Source organism: Balaenoptera physalus (assembly GCF_965194825.1).
Source record: "Balaenoptera physalus genome assembly, chromosome: 1".
Taxonomy (NCBI): Eukaryota; Metazoa; Chordata; class Mammalia; order Artiodactyla; family Balaenopteridae; genus Balaenoptera; species Balaenoptera physalus.
This window is the reverse complement of record NC_138882.1, coordinates 187,471,941-187,488,953: the sequence shown is the minus strand read 5'-3', so window position 1 is coordinate 187,488,953 and position 17,013 is coordinate 187,471,941.

Here is a 17,013-nt window from a genome sequence, read left to right as displayed (position 1 = left end):
CAGAAACGAGACATGGTTTTTGTTTACTCCTTAGAAAGCTCACTCTGGCTGCGGGGCAGAGGATGCACTCAGGAGGGTGGAGTGGGGCAGGGAGAGCAGTGAGGAAGGAAGGAAGGGGTGCCCCCCACCCCGAGAAGGCATCAACAAGCATCACCTGAAGTGCTCTAAACCCAGGCGCTGCCAGCATCCTGTGGGGCTAGCAACAGCCTCCCTGCCACCGCGTCTGAGTAGAGATGTGGACCGTCACCCGCTCTGGAGCCAAAGAGACCAAGAGCCTTTGGAGTGATCAGGAGTGTGGCATTGCCCGATGCCGCTCCCTCGCCTCCTTGTAGTTGAGCAGGCAGAGGGAACGCTTGGGAGAGGGCAGCACAGGGTAATAGAAAGAGGCTGCCGTTGGGCTCTGTGACCCTCCTGGTGTGGAGTTCCAGAAACCGGGTTTTAGCATCCTTACTCTGCCTCCATTAACTGTGAATTAGGGCAAGTCATGTCCTCTATTTCAACCCGTTTTCTCATCCGTTAAATAGAATAACAATATCTATCATGCATGGTTGTTGTGGGTTTTTGTTTGTTTGCTTTTTTGTTTTGTTTTTTCAGCCGCACCGCACGGCATGCAGGATCTTAGTTCTCTGACCAGAGATCGAACCCGCACCCCCTGCAGTGGAAGCGAGGCGTCTTAACCACTGAACCGCCAGGGAAGTCCCTGGTTGTTGTGTTTTATTAATAAATGAGGTAATATATGCCAAGGGCTTGGCCATAGCGAGAGCTGCTAAACCATCATAATTTCTGTTATCGTTGTTATTAAAACGGAGTTCTCCTAACTCAGGATAGCATTTAGGTGCTTGGAGTAGCAAAGCGCTTCAATAAATAGGAACTACTCCCTCTCTGACTAGTTTCTTTCTGACCATGGGTGGCATATGTCTTCATGTCCCATCGATGTTAGGTCTGGCCATGTGACTTGCATTGTCCATTGGGATGTCAGCAAGAGTGGAGCAAAGGCTTGAAATGTGCCTGTCCAAGGGGACTTGCCCTCTGAGCTTCTTCCTCTCCATGGGAAGAGCATGCCCCAGGGAGCCCACTGGTTCCAGGAGGCTGAGAGACACATGGAGCAGACTTGACCCAAACGGTAGCCTGGAGCCAAGCTCAGGTGGTCTTGGCCTAGCCCACTGAACTCTCAGCTGACATCAGTTAATGATTGTTTTAAGACACTGAGTTTGGGGAGATTTGTTATGCAGCATTATTGCAGCGATAGCTGATGGAAACATTGTTCATTACATCCTGTGCCCTGTAGGTTTAATGACCTCCTACTTGTCTCTCTCCCCACAAGGGCACACCCCATGAAGGCAAAGCCCGGGTATCCCCGGTTCCTGGCGTATAGTGTGTTCATTGTAAATGCTTATTGGCTGAATGGACTTCCTACCCCTTCAAGCCTCGATCTGCCCACCTGTTAAATGGGGATAATCACATCAGAACTGGGGCAGAGCGATGCCTGTGCCTTGTTTCACTGCAGGGAAGGAGTTAGCAGGTACCTCATACTCTCCAGCCACCTGCATCCCCTCCTTGCTTTCAGACTCCTCCCCTGCCTCTTCTCAAAGGGACTCGAGGTGCAAGACATGTTTTGTCAGCGGAAGATCAATGGAGCCTTTGTTCTGCACAAGTCTATCTACCTGACAGAGATGCTGCTTGTACTTACTTGGCTTGCTCAGGGAGAGGAGATGGGTTTCTGACGGCTGTGCCCGCTCACTCCCCTCTGCCTGCTTGAGCGCCTTCAGGACCGACCTGCCTTGTCCTGGTGAGGACAGCCAGAAACAGGGCAGGGGAGGGAAGGATGGAGGGAAGGAAGCTGAGGTGTAACTCGGTCTCTTCCACACGCTTTCTCTCCACCCATGAGCTCACTTCAACCCCACCACCCACCTTGGAAGGAAGGTGTATCCCCATTTCTCAGAAGAGAAAGTGACTCGCCCACCTTCACCCAGCATTGGGAGTCTAACCCGGGCTGGCTGACTCCCAAGGTCAGTTTCTACTACCTGTAACTGCCTCCACAGGGAGCCATGATCCCGAGCACCTCGGTGTTGCAGGTCGTATCAGAGGGGACAGAGAGCATCAATGACATTATTACAGTAAAGACAGAGACCCCCTAAAATGTGTACAACCCTATGCAATTCACAGAATCTCATGGGTGCCTCACAACTTTGCAAGGCAGGCTTATCACCACCACATTCTACAGAGTAGAAAACCGAGGCTCAGCAGGGTGAAGTGACTTCTCCCAGGGTCTCAAAGCAAATGGTGTAGCTGATGTAAGACTCCTCCCACCTTGTCTCCTGGGTCACTGAATTCCAGAGGTCCCACCTGGTGGGGCCCTTGTCCCAGGGAGACTTTGAGGAATCTGACACCTTGGGACACATGCTTTCCCCGTGGTGTGGTAATCAGACCATCAGCCTGCCTGGGTGCCACCTACAGCTGCTGCGTGACCTTGTGCCAGCTACACGATCTCTCTGAGCCTCAACATACCAGTTATTTCTTGCCATCTAATAAACCACTTCAAAATCTAGTGGCTTTAAACAACAACAATTTATTTAGCTCATGAGTCTGTGAGCTAATTAAATCAAGCTGGGCTCGGCTGGGTGGTTCTTCTGATCCTAGAGGGCTACAGCATGTGTGTGCAGTCAGCTGTGGGTTAGCTGAGCGGTTTTGCTTTGGGGGCTGGGCTGGCTGTCAGGTTGAGGCAACAAGGGTCCCAGGGCCACGTGTCACTCACCAGGCTTGTTCACAAGGCAGTGTCAGCTTCCTGGAGGATGAGTGGCCATGCACGAGGCCTCCTGTTATGACTTGAATTGTGTTCAACCCTCCTGTTATGGGTCGAATCCCAGAAAACAGGATTATTCAGCTTTGTTTTAGAAAAAGAGAGAAAGCAAGGGGAGGGGGAGGGAGGAGGAAGGATACACACATTTGCCAACCCCAAAATGCAATTTATAAAATGAAAATCTAGTGTGACATTCAACTAAATTAACAATTTATAGATAATTCACAATGCTCATACCATTAAGCAAATGCACTTTAAATTGATTTCAAATTAGTAGGCTAATGATTTCCCCCAGGTCCAGTCTCTGCCAGCCCCCAGTGCAATGTTTTTAATAAGAGGTAGGTGTGCAGTAACCGCCTCTTTATTCCATAACTGAAGCCATAATTGAACTTGAGGGCATATTCAAGGGCCCTATTGATCTACATAAAGAAGGAAAGTGCTGACAGTGGCCGTCTTCAGGCCAGAGGGGTGGGGTAGCCACGGCAAAATCCTGCAGCTGCGGCAGATTTGGAGATCACTTCCTGTACGGCTTGCAGGTAGCCTAGATGGCTGATGGGAATGTTAAATAAACTTGAGACAGACAGAGCTGTCAAGCCCAGGCCTGCAGGGACTCCCTAAAGTCATGTCAAAGATCTATGTGACCCTCCAAGATTCCTAGAGCCCCAAGGTGAACACTGCACCCTCTCTTGTCCCACCATGCCTATCTGACCCCCAACTCTCCAGGCCAAGGGAATTCAAGCCAAGGTACAACCGCAAATGTGTTCTACTTTCCCTCTTCATTCCAAGTATCAAGTCCTTTAACCCTCAGCCCAACCAAGAGCTCCCCAACCCCAACTCAGAAAGGCAGGGTGGAGGGTCTTCAATTCTTGTTGGCATAGCCCTGACTGCTGTCATTTCATGAGGCACAAACCATTACCCATCTTTACTGCTGTCTCTAAAGGGGCCATGAGAAGCTTTGACTCCATCTCAAAAGAACATTAGAGCCTCATTTTATTCTCCACCAGCCATTTTGGCTGTTCTGAATCCAGAGACCTTTTCTCCAAAGAGTATGCCATACAAGTGGAGGTTGAAGGAGAAAGAGAGAGAGAGAGAGAGAGAGGAATTGATTTTACAGGGGAGTAAGTGTGGATTGGGAAATCTCATGACCCCAGAGTCAGAGAGAACAATCAGAAGGGTGAGCAGACTGTGGGCACTTAGTCTACTAATGGATGGATCGATGTCTAGGACAATCTGTAAAGTGCTCCATGTGTGCCCTTGAGGTCGTTGAGCTGTCTATAATACAGTCCAAATTTGAACCCTAAATTATCTAAACACTATATATTAGCAGTAGATATAATGCTCCAAAATCTCATAAAGACTCATAAAATTGGGAAAAGGCAAGAGGGGAGAAGAACAAAGGATAAGGGACTTGCTCTTTTCCCTGCTATCTGTCCCTCTCCTATTCTTGGAGCACATAGCTCCTTGCAGATTTTCAACTGGGCTTTGAATGTGTGGAGCTCCCAGGATTCCTCCACTGGCATTGGGGGTAAAATACCATGCTCCTAGCTCTCCTTGGCCAGATTCTTCTCTCAGCCATGTTGCAGCCTGGGGTGTGGAGGAAGGGAAGATTAGTCATTCTAAACTCTGCATCATCTCATTCAGATTCCATTACAGGAATCAGTCATGGTGATAACCAAAAAGAAGAAAGGTCTGAGGGAAGAATGTCTCTCGTTTCTAGAAAGAGATTAGTCGGGAATAGTCGTCTAATCAATATTGATCAATAAAGTGTCCCAGAAAAATCTAAAGCCACATTACTTAAACAGACCCTCCCCAGAACATCTCTGTTGATTCAGAGAATGCAGAAAAGGCAAAAACAGGAAGGAGGGATTCGTTTTTTTTAAAAATGACCGTAAAGTGAAACAACCACTTTGGAAACATGTGCATACATTATGGCCAGCAGTTCCACTCCTGGGTACATACCCAACATACTCAGTGCTTTGTCCTCAAAGGACGTGCACAAGAAAATTCATGGCTTTATTCATAACAGCCTCAAACTGGAAACAATCCAAATGTCCATCAGCAGCAGAATGGATCAATAAATGGTGTTTTATTCACACAAAAGATTACTATACAGCAATAAAGAAGAATGAACTACTGACATGCAACAACATGGATGAATCCCAAGACACAATGCTGAATGAAAGAAGCCAGACACAGGAGAATGCCTACTGAATGATCCAATTTATATGAAGTTCAAGAACAAGAAAAACTGGTCTATGCTTACAGTTGTCAGAAAAGTGGTTACCCTTTGTGGGAGGTGGCACAAGGAGGTGGTGCTGGAAATGTTATGTTTTTTCACCTGGATGGTGGTTACACACACACACACGCACACATGCACACACACACTTTTAAGTTGTATACTTCAGATTTGTGTACTTTATATGTTATAACTCAAAATTTTTCACAAATATTTTTAATCTGTCACTCCAAAATTTAAATCATCATGTGTCATTCACTTTTTGAGGGCCATGATATGCACAGAGTTTGTGCTTTACTTTCTGTCTTGAGGGAAATGGAAGCATACCTGCCCATAGCACAAATGAGGATACTGAGGCATGGAATGTCCAGGTAGAGGCACCATTACAGACCACGCTAAGGTTGGACAGACAGGTGTCATGGTGGGTTCAGACTGTTATCCATGATCTGTGGCACCTCTATCATTTCTCGTGGCATTATTGATGTGGTTTGCAACGCCTGAGGCTGGACACGCCCCTCCAAGTTACTAAAAGGGCTCATCATCCCATAGCCCTGCCACTCTCCCTAGAGCAGAATAGGATGGTTACTGCAGCAGCTCCAGGATGAACTTCAAGAGATGCCAAATGAAAATTGATTTAGAGACCAGCCTTGTGGTTTCCAGCAGCTGTTATTGCAGTGTGACCCAACTATGGCAGGACATGGTGACCACATGCTGCCGGGCAGCTCCCAGAGGCTGTTTCAACACCTCGGACAGAGATGCCCCTGCGTGAAGCTCAGGCTCCCGGCTGAGTCTATTGTTTCAGCACCAGGGACAGCGGCTCATTAATAGACTGCATGAAATAGACTGGGAGAACAAAACTTATCTGTGGAAAGCAATCTTCCCACGGTTTGCTATTTACACGCAACACTCTTGCTTCCAGCTTTGTATAACAAATTAAATTCTGACAGCATTAAAAACGTATGTGTGATGAGAAGATTGTTTTGGAAAACATGCAACATTTACCTCCTTTCCACCTCCACCTCTTTCCTCCGATCCAGGAGTTCCCCAACGGACCTGCACTTAAGGGAATGCCCAGGTGAATGGGGTTTCTCATATTTAGAATTGTCAGTGGAGTACCTGAGTAGAACAGAACCCCTGGGACCCAACTTATTTTCCTTCTGAAACCTAGATGCAAGAATACCATCCACTCTGAGAGAGTGAAAAGGGAGGTTATTTAGAAATCTTTTCTTCAAAGTATGGGCACCAGGAGTTCATTCTTGTGGAAATGCTAATACTTGTGGAAAGCCTACTGTGTGCCAGGCCTTGTGCTAAGCACTGGAAATACAGTGATGAACCAAATAAATTCCCTGCCCTTGTGGAGTCTACGTTCTAGTGGGAGGGAACAACAATAGACACATAAACATATCAATAACTAGGATAATTTCAGTTCGTTGTAAGTTCTATGAAGAAAGCAAGTAGAGTAACAGGCTGTATAGTGAGTGGGTGAGAACTACTTTAGCGAGGATGGCCAGGAAAGGCAGCTTTGAAGAGACGGTGTTTGAGCTGAAACTTGAACAATGAGAAGGAGCCAGACTTGTGCAGATCTAACAGAAATGCATTCCAGGAAAATGGTGTGGCACCTGCAAAGTGCTGAGGTGGAAACAAATGTGGCATGTTCAAAGGACGGAAAGGAGGCCAGTATGGCTGGGGTATAGAGCATGAGGGGAAGACATGGAGGAAATAAGCCTGGGGAAGTAGGAGAGGACCAGATCACGTGGGCCTTGCAGGTCTAATAAGGAGTTTGGGTTTCAAGCAAAGGAGTGACATGATATGATTTATGTTTAAAACAACCTGCTTTTTTAGCCGCTATGTGGAGAATGGGCTAGCGAGGGATTGGGAGGAGAAGCTGGAAGACCAGGTTAGGCTGCTACAATGGTCCACTGAGAGATGATGGTGATGGTAACCTCTCCTTACCTCCCTCCACATGTAATTTATCTCCCAACTTAAGGATGCATTTCTCTGAGTCATCCATGCTCCCTTCCTCCAGTCTCTCCTCTAACCGATGCCATGCATTTGTGAGATATTATGAGAGAATAAGCACAGGGTCACATGTTATATCCTATTTACTGCTGCAGGAATGAATGAAATGATGACTTCAGAGCCACTTGGCTCATCTAGAAATGGCTCATCTAGAAATGGAATCTATTGCCTCTTTTATGCCAATTCTTCTCAAACTCTTTCAGTTAATGGGCTACAACTTGGGGAGGAACGGCACGCAGAGCACTTAATCCACTCCTCGTGGCCCATCATCCCAGAAACAAACCTCACCTGATGGGATGCCAGTGGGGGAGACTATGCGCTATGAATTATGCAGTGAACAAAAGCATCAACGTATATGATATTTAAAGCATTACTACAACAGGGACACCCCTTCCCAGGCTAGCCAGAAGACCCAAAGAGACCACAACTGCATAGTGGGCAAGACCATTTGTTACCCAACTAGGCTCACTAGCCATAAGTGCCTTGGGAATTTGTACCTATATGACCACCAGGAAGGGAGCAAACTGAAAAATGAGGGGAAAAACAAAAGTCACTTGGCTTAACATCACAGCCCCTGGTACTTGGTTTCATCTCATTCACTAACTCACTCAAGGATGTCAGGCAAATCTCTTCCTCTCCCTGGGTCTAGTTTTTCTCAACTGTAAAATGAGGGGGTTTGTTTGAACTCCGTGATCCTCTGGCTCTAGCAGTCTGTAAATCTGTAAATGGCCTAGGACCTGCATTTCCCACATTTTCTGTATCTCCTTTGGTCCTCCCAAAACCCCAAAAAAGTATAGAAAATACATATCATGGTGCCCACTTTTCAGATGAGATCGGGCACATCAGGTGGTATGGCCATAGACTGTGCCCACTTTTCAGGATGGGAAAACTGAGACCTCAAGATCACAAGGACTAATCACAAGTTTACAAATTGAGCTAGAGGGGGTTAGATTCCATTACAACTCACTCAGGTAAATCCTAACTCTTCCAGAAGCGTATTCTGCAAGGGCTTACTCCCCGACTCTCCAGATACCCCCTTCCCCCCACACACAGCCCCTTCAAGCCCCCGTTAGGCCCTGGCTCTCCTGCAATCTCTCCGGTCATTATCAGGAGGTGTGCTGGGACTACAAAGATGGCTGTGCTCCACACGGCCTCTCTGTATGTATTGCTATTTCAATTTCAAGGCCATTGGCAAATCCCATCATGGCCAAGCCCTTCCACTGGACTCATAATTGGAATCTGTCAGCTCATTAGCATGGGGAAGGGGAGGAAGACACACTCGGCTTTATCCACCAGTCCTGATTTAGTAGGTGTTCCCTTTGCAGCTCCAGAGCCTTGGCGGAATCTCTGTATGCCTGTGTTTGTTATGGAAATTACCACTCACCCATACATATAAATCTGCAAGAGAGCCTCTTGTCGTTTCTAATAGTTCCACAAGCTGCACTGAGAGAAGCCTGGGCAGAGCTGAGGCTATTTTGGAAATGTTGAGACCTCCATCCTTATACTAACATCAGAGAAATCTTGACCACCCAAAGAGCTCATGTCACAGTTTTCAGCCATCAAGAGTTTGCAATGTGCCCAGCACTGTGCTCAGGGTTTCCCATGTACCATTTCATTTAATCCTCACAATAACCTCATGATCTCCATATTTTAGTTGAGAATACTGAGGCTAGGAGAGATCTAAGTGACTTGTTTTTAAAAATCACAGGAATGGAAAGGAGCTATGCTTAATTACCCAACTTCTAGGTCATCTCCATGATTCTTGGATTCTTTGGGATAAAATCATGGTGGAAGGAGAGGAAGGAACGGAGGTGATACACTCCATGGAAGGTGGGGACCCCCCCCAAAGAAGTCTCCCAGTCTCCCACTATTTCTTCCCTGGAAGATGTTCTGCCTCTCTCTGAAGGAAGCTTCTCCCCCGCAGAATGAGACTGGGGGCTCAAAATCTTGGCCACTATACCTTTGGGGTACAGTCAGCCCTCTCCTTGTTGCTTTATTATTAAGAATTCTTTTAGCTGTGTCAGAAACATGAAAATCCTGGACAAGACCTGGTTGGGGGCACGAGTAAGCTCTGCAGGTGTGTTCTTGGAATCATTCTGCAAGTAGGCTTGCCCCAGCTGGCAGCAGACAAGGTCAGCACAGCCCTAGAATCTCATCCTTCCAAAAAATTCCTCTCCCAAATCCATAGATCAACACCTGGGAGAACTCTAATGGCTCTGCTTGGGTCACATATTTACCCCTGAACGTTTCACTGTTGCCAGAGGGATGGGATATCTGATTGACCAGCATAGACATGGTGACCACTCCTGGGGGGACAAAAGGGACATCATAATCGGCACATGAAGACTGAGTGTATATGTATTGTGTTTTTCTATATATGGCCCTTGCAATGTCTCCCATCCCACGCACTCTTTTAGACTGTGATATTGACACTCCTTCTGTCTTATGGTCGGGTTTATGTCCCTTCCCCTTGAATCTGGGCATACTTTGTGGCTGCCTTGACCAATAGAATATGGCAAAAGTGACACTGTCCTCATTTCCAGGTCCAGCCCTTAGAGACTGGCAGCTTCCACTTGCCTCTTGAGACACTCACCTCTGAAGCCCTAGGCCCCCATCTGAGAAGTTCAAGGCCGCCATGTTATGAGGAAGCCCAGGTCACGTGGAGAGGCCAAGAGCAGGTGTTCTGACTGCCCCAGGAGGGGTCTAAGGGGACAACCAACATCAACCATAGACATGTGAGTGGTGAGGCTTGGAGAAGATTCCCGCCCCTAGACTGAGTCCTCCTAGGTGAGGCCCCAGACATCACGTAAGCAGAGGCAAGCCATCCTCCTGTGCCCTTTCCCAATTTCTGACCCAAAGAATCTGTAATAGTAATAAAACAATTGTTTTAAGATTGCTTATTGCTGATCTTAAATAGGGAGAATATCCTGGATTATCTGGGTGGGCCCAATGTAATCACAAGTGTCCTTAAAAGTGGAAGAGAGAGGCAGAAGATGACTCAGAGGGAAATGTGACTCTGGAAGGTCAGAGTGTGGTGACGAGAAGGACTCAACTGGCCTTGGCTGACTTTGAAGATGAAGGAAAGGGCCACTGCCCAAGGAACGTGGCTGCCCTCTAGAGGTTGCAAAAGGCAAGGAAATGGGGTGCAGGTGTCTTTTTGAATTACGGGTTTTCTCTGGGTATACGCCCACTAGTGGTATTGCTGGGTCAGCAATGGTAATTCTATTTTTAGTTTTTTAAGGAACTAATGGTAATTCTATTTTTAGTTTTGTAAGGAACCTCCATACTGTTCTCCGTAGTGGCTGCATCAATTTACATTCCCACCAACAGTGCAAGAGGGTTCCCTTTTCTAGCCAGGTCATGGAAGCAACTTAAATGCCCATCAACAGACGAATGGTTAAAGAAGATGTGGTACATATGTACAATGGAATATTACTCAGCCTTAAAAAGAACAAAATTGTGTCATTTGTAGAGAAGTGGATGGATCTAGAGACTGTCATACAGAGTGAAGTAAGTCAGAAAGAGAAAAACAATTATCGTATATTAACGCATATATGTGGAACCTAGAAAAATGGTCCAGAAGAACGGGTTTACAGGGCAGAAATAGTGACACAGATGTAGAGAAAAGAAGTATGGACAAAAAGGGGGGAAAGTGGTGGGGGGGTGAAGGTGGTGAGATGAATTGGGAGATTGAGATTGACATATATACACTAATATGTATAAAATGGATAACTAATATAAACCTGCTGTATAAAAAAAATTAAAAATTCAAAACGTCAAAAAAAAAAAAAAAAAGTCAAGGAAATGGATTCTCCAGCACAGTTTTCAGAAAAGAATGCCGCCTTGAGGACTCCTTGATTTTAGCTCAGTAAGACCTATGTGGAACTTCTAACCTCCCAAATTGTAAGATAAAAAATATGTGTTATTTTAACCAGCTAAGAAAAACAAAAAACAAAAAACAATTGTTTTAAGTCACTAAGTTTGCGGATAATGGGTTATGCAGAAAAAGATAACTAGAACACGTGTGTGTGTGTGTGTGTGTGTGTGTGTGTGTGTGTGTGCACGTGCGTGTTAAGGAGGTTGTTTCGCACAGGTATTAGAATAAGGGGGATGGGCAAGAATGGTAGACAAACGAGCAGTATATCTAACACCTGCAGGACTGCCCATGGTGCCCACCATTTTTAATAGACCAACTTTCATTACTGGGAGGAGTGTTTGTATGACACAGGCAATGCACAAGTTGGTACATTCCAGGTACTGAGCCTCACATTGCCCTGTTAGCTTGACAGAGTGTTAAAGCATTTATTAGGCTCTTCTGTATATTCTCTTGTCTTTTTCTGTCCAGTGAATTGGCTGCTCCTCTAAGCAAAGTGTCCCCAAGCAGGGTCTCCGTGCTGCCCAAGTCTAGGGTTTACCACTCACCTCATCTTTCTTGTAAATGGTGCCCCTGAGTTATGCCACATCAGTGGCATTGACCTTGTGGTCCCTTTCCCTTTCACCCTTTCACTTTGCTGTACAGCAGAAATTAACACAACGTTGTAAATCAACTATACTTCAATAAATAAATAGAGAAAAACTGTTTACCGTGGAGTATTGCAACCATCTCTGAAGTCAGGGTGCCACATAAAACTCTTTGGTTAGAAATAACATTTGCAAGGATGGGCTTTTGATGCAGACTAGAGTCTGCTTTCCTATAGCTGAAGGGAAAGTGGAAAGGTTTTTGTGGGTTTTTTTTTTTTTTTTTTACATCTTACCTTGCTGAGATTTCTTTCACCAGTAGTTATAAGACATACAGGTTCAAGACCCAATATTGGAATTCTATTAGCATGGAGGGAAAAAAAAAAAGCAGGCTTGAGGAAGTCAAAACTTTGAATATGAAAGAGAAAAAGACAGAATAGTGTTATTAAATGAAATTCAGCACTTGATAATTTTTATTCATACATAGCACATAATAACCTTCAGTACGTGTTAGGTATTATGTTTTCTTTGTCCTTCTGACGTGTACCCTACTCAAGCTCTCATCCAAACGGTTAGTGTCACCATGATGAAGATACACAGTCCAGCCACCAAAAATTGTTTTAAATTATTTAAAATTCTTCAATTGCATATCTCAGGCCTTTTGAAGTGGACATATGTCAGAAAAAGTTCCCTGTTTCCTCACAGGAAATGTTACAGGAAATGTTCCCCTACATCCCTAGTGCCTTTGATTCCCCTTGTGCCTCCTTCCTCCCAAATCCCCCCGGCCCTGCCCTCAACTCCTGAGCTGCAGATTTTCTAGCTACTCCTCCCTATTCTCCATGATTCTATATCCCCAAAAGCCAACGAGCCAGTCTGATAACACTAGGGCCTTCCCCAGAGTGGAGACAGAGACTAACTGGGGTAGAAGAAACCCAGTAGACGACGACGACAGAACCCTCTTTAGCGAGCAGGGCAGGGACAAGCTGAGGACACTCCCAGGTGAATCCTTTTCGTCCTGTCACATCCCTATTCGTGTGATAAGGCCCCTCAGTGGCCTCTACTTTCTAGCAGCATCAGCATTACTAACGACGTTTATTATACATCACCCCAACCCCAATCCTCCAGGGACTGCAGCAGATCACAGAGTTGGAGGTGGGGTGAGCGGGAAGAAAAAGGGTTTGCTTCTCCCAGCCCAGGCCGTTTGCAGCACCAGGCCTAGAACGTTGGGAAACAGCCTGGTGATGCTTTTCATCTCAACTCAACAGTCGGGACACTGGCCCTGCCGCCAACTCCAAGTGCAAAATGGAATGAGTCACTTGGGTCTCATCAGCCAGCCCTGCCTGGCCCAGATCCAGGTGAGGCTCAAACAAGGTAACACTTTGGAAGTCTCTCTTCCCCCTTCCTCAGCTAGAGATCTCTTCCCCGCCCACCTACCTCAGCAACCAGCACACTCCACTTGCTTCTTTGCTTTAAGAAATTGCCTCCAGGGACTTCCCTGGTGGTCCAGTGGTTAAGAATCTGCCTTCCAATGCAGGAGATGTGTGTTCGATCCCTGGCTGGGGAACTAAGATCCCACATGCCACAACTACTAAGCCTGCGCACTCTGGAGCCCGCACGCCACAACTAGAGAGAAGCCCGCTCACCGCAACGAACGATCCCGCATGCCTCAACTAAGACCCGATGCGGCCAAGTAAGTAAGTAAATAAATAAATAAATATTTTTTTAAAAAAAGAAATTGCCTCTGAAACATCCCCTGTGAGCAGAGAACCTTCAGCACTGGGGTGTGAGCTTTTGACTGCAGAAACTTTGCCTGGTACATAGTGGGTACTCAATAACTACAGGCTGATTGAATTAAACTGGTGCCCACTAATACAAATGCATAGGTTAAGTTAGGTCGTGTTACTTGCTGACACCTGGCAGAGAGCAAGTTTTTTAAGAAATCATGTATAACGGTTATTCATTCTTCCACTTGACGAATCCTGGTTGAGCCTGCATGCCAGGCACTGTGATGGGCCCCAGGATACAGGTAAACAGGGCAGGAACTGCCCCCGTCCTTCCCTGGTCTGACATCAGGACGTCCCTGCCAAATCTCCGAGCAGAACTTACTCATCCCCCAGGCCTCGTCTCCAGGGAACCAGCTGTCTTCAGGGCCCACCCCATCCTCCCGCCTCCCTGCAGGAACCTCACAAAATGAGAGACCAGAGGTGACGGAGAGAGTGTCACTGAAAATGGCCATTATCAGATCAGACAAACCCTGTGGCCTCCAGCCAGCACCGCCCTCAACGCCAGCTACCGAGTTACTAGAATGAAAAGGCTCGTTCGTATTTCATTTCAGGCCCTCAGCCCCCTCAGCTGCCATCCCTTCCTTCCCTGGGCCCGCTTCACGCCTTTCTGCTTTGAGAAGGCCCTGGACCAAAGGCCCTGGACACACGGACCCTGAGCTGACAGTCTCTTTGCCCAAAGCCCTCCCCCACCCCACCCCCGCACATGCCCACGCTCTGTGATGGGCTCTGGGCCCTCTCTGAGCCAAGCCCACACCTTCAATCCCTTCTCACGGGCCACAGAGGGACCATCCACCCCCTCACCAGGAAGGGCACCCTTTGCTCCTTCATGCCCCCCAGTCCGGTGTCCCCACCTCCCCCGAGGAACCTGGTCCTGTGCCTGCCACAAACCTGATGGCATCAGCAAATCAGCACAGGGGTGGAGGAGCCCATCTTGAATCCCTGCAGGTGGATCTAGGACAAGATCGGGGATTTTTGAGCATGAAAAGGACCTCAGAGACGAGAGCTGCTATTCATTTTCTCCCTTCACCAACAGAGTGATCGGCATTTGCCTTTTTTCTGCCTCCTTGCAGAACCAAGAAGAAACTAAAGTAGCCAGAGGGCTTGGCGGGACCCAACCGTCTATGGAAAGTGCAGGATTTTATTAGCTTGGCTGTGGATAGACAGGGGGGTGGGGTAGTCAACTGAACAGTGCAGGAGGCGGGAAGAAGCGGGGGGCTCCCTCTATCTCCGTCCTGAAACACAGCCCAATTAGGGCTGGAGCAGCGGCAAATAGGAGTGGAGGTCATGAGCCTCCAGGGACACGGGGCCATGAACTAGGGGATGGGGGAGCCGTGTTCTAGTTCAGCTCCACTCTAGTGACCTTGGATGAGTCCCTTCCTCTCTCTGGACTAAGCTCACTGAGTTGTAAAGTGAAGGAATTGGATCAGATCAGTCATTTTCAAGACAGAGCGTGGAGGACACACGTCTCCCAGAGGGGAGTGATGTCAGGGCAGGAGGAGAGAGCTGGTGAGCAGAGCTTTGCGGGTGGTCCCAGCCTAACCCAGCAGTTCCCAAAGCAGCCTGATAATCTAATCAAGGGGCCCCACCCTACCCGCTGAGTCCTGGTCTTTAGGAGGGAGAGCCTGGGAATCTGCATTTTCCATAAGCCCTCCTGGTGAGTCATGAACCAGGTTTGGAGACAGCTGAGCTGGGGATGGGGAGAGGTGGGGTGGGGACCCTCTGAGGTTTCCAAAGCAACGAGCAAAGGAGCGGGAGGGCCGAGGCTGTCTGGGGAGCCCCTCCGCTGTCCCCCAGGGAAGGGCACAGGCAGGGACACGGGCTCCTGGGCTCGAGGGGGGCTGGTGCGGGATGGGCATTATCTGCCTCCCCGAAGCCTTCTTTGCTGTACAGACACAGCGCCTGTGAGCTCCTTCAAGGGCTCCCCTGGAGCACCGGAGTGTCTGTTTACAGTTCATTAGCTGCTTGACAGAGAGGCTCCACGAGTGAGAGACATGTGGAAGTGTCAGGGCCCGGCCTGCCACAGATCTGTCAGAAATGAAGATAAAGCTGCTGGGAGATGAGGAGGTCTGATGGTGGTGACAGGGGCTCCAGCCCTGTGCCTGGGCTCCCAGTTGACCGGGGAATACAGTTCAGCCCGCCTTTCGGAGGCACCGCCCCTCAACCCGCCCAGCTGGCCTGAGACCTTGTGCCTGGAGGCCCCAGAGCCCTTGCTGCCCAGTCTGCTGGCTCCCTTGGCTACTCGTGTCCCAGAAACAACCAAGATGTCCAGAAACAGGGGATCGGCTAGGGAAACGACTCCATAGCCCCTCTATGGAGTATTATCTGGCCATTAAAAATTATACTTACAAGGAACTTGTCATTACATGGGAAAATACTTATATGCTGTAAGAGCAAGTCGGGGAAAAAAGCAAGATGCAAAATTGTATAAACCAGCAGTCCCCAACCTTTTTGGCACCAGGGACCGGTTTTGTGGAAGACAATTTTTCCACGGATCAGGGGAATGGCTTTGGGATGATTCAAGCGCATTACATTTATTGTGCACTTTATTTCTATTATTATTACACTGTCATATATAATGAAATAATTATACCACTCACCATAATGCTGACAGGAGGCGGAGCTCAGGCGGTAACGCGAGCGATGGGGAGCAGCTGTAAATACAGAAGAAGCTTCGCTCACTTGCCCGCCACTCACCTCCTGCTGTGCGGCCTGGTTCCTAACAGGCCGCAGACCGGTACCGGTCTTTGGCCCAGGGGTTGGGGACCCCCGGTATAAACGGTGTCAACCCTGTGAAGTGAAAAGTACGCATAGGAAAAAAACTTCTGGAAGGAAATACTCCCAAAAAAACGTTGATGGTGGTGACGGCTGAGCGCTCTCCTTCTCGACTTCCTTCTTTTCTACATTTCCCCAATTTTCCATACTGCGCATGATGCTTTTGTAATGGTGACAACAAACTTTATTTTTAAAACAAGAAGACTTGAAGTCAATTCACCTTCTTAGCTGGTTCCAGGGCGAGGACAGGCCTGGGATGGGAACATGGGATTCATGGAGTCCCAGCTTTCCCTGCCCAAGGCTCGGCCTCTTTAAGGCCCAAACTCATGTTTCCCACCCTGAACTGGGGTCTTGAGCCCATCACTCACCCAGGAAGCCCGTTTCTCACCCCAGGAGCCCAAGGCAGAAGCTTGCATTTCCACGCTCTCCCCTCCAGCCACATTCTGAGATCAAGGGGGGCTTCCTGAGCACTGGGCAGCCCCTCCCAGCCCATCACCTCACACCTGAGACAACCCCGTATCCCCCCATACTCACCAGCAGAGGGAACCTGTGTGGGATAATCGAAGGTGGCAGAGGATCTGTCCCTCTTTGGTCCCCGAGACCCAGGGATGGAGACACGAGAGATGGAACTCAGATCGGAGTTTTCAGGAACAGAAGTGGGGGTGATGGGGCAGCTGCTATAGAGGTTTTCGGCAAGCCCTTCATGATGGTAACAGGAAACAACATTCCTGAGCCCTTTTATGGGCTGTAGTGGGGTTGAATGGTGGCCTCCCAAAAATATGTCCACCCGGAACCCATGAAAATGAACTTATTTGGAAAAAGGCTCTTGGCAGATGTAACTAAACTAAGAAGCTTGAGATGTCATGGTCCTGGCTTAACTGGGTGGTCCTACATCCAATGACACATGTCCTTATAAGAAACAGAAGAGACACACGGGCACTCGG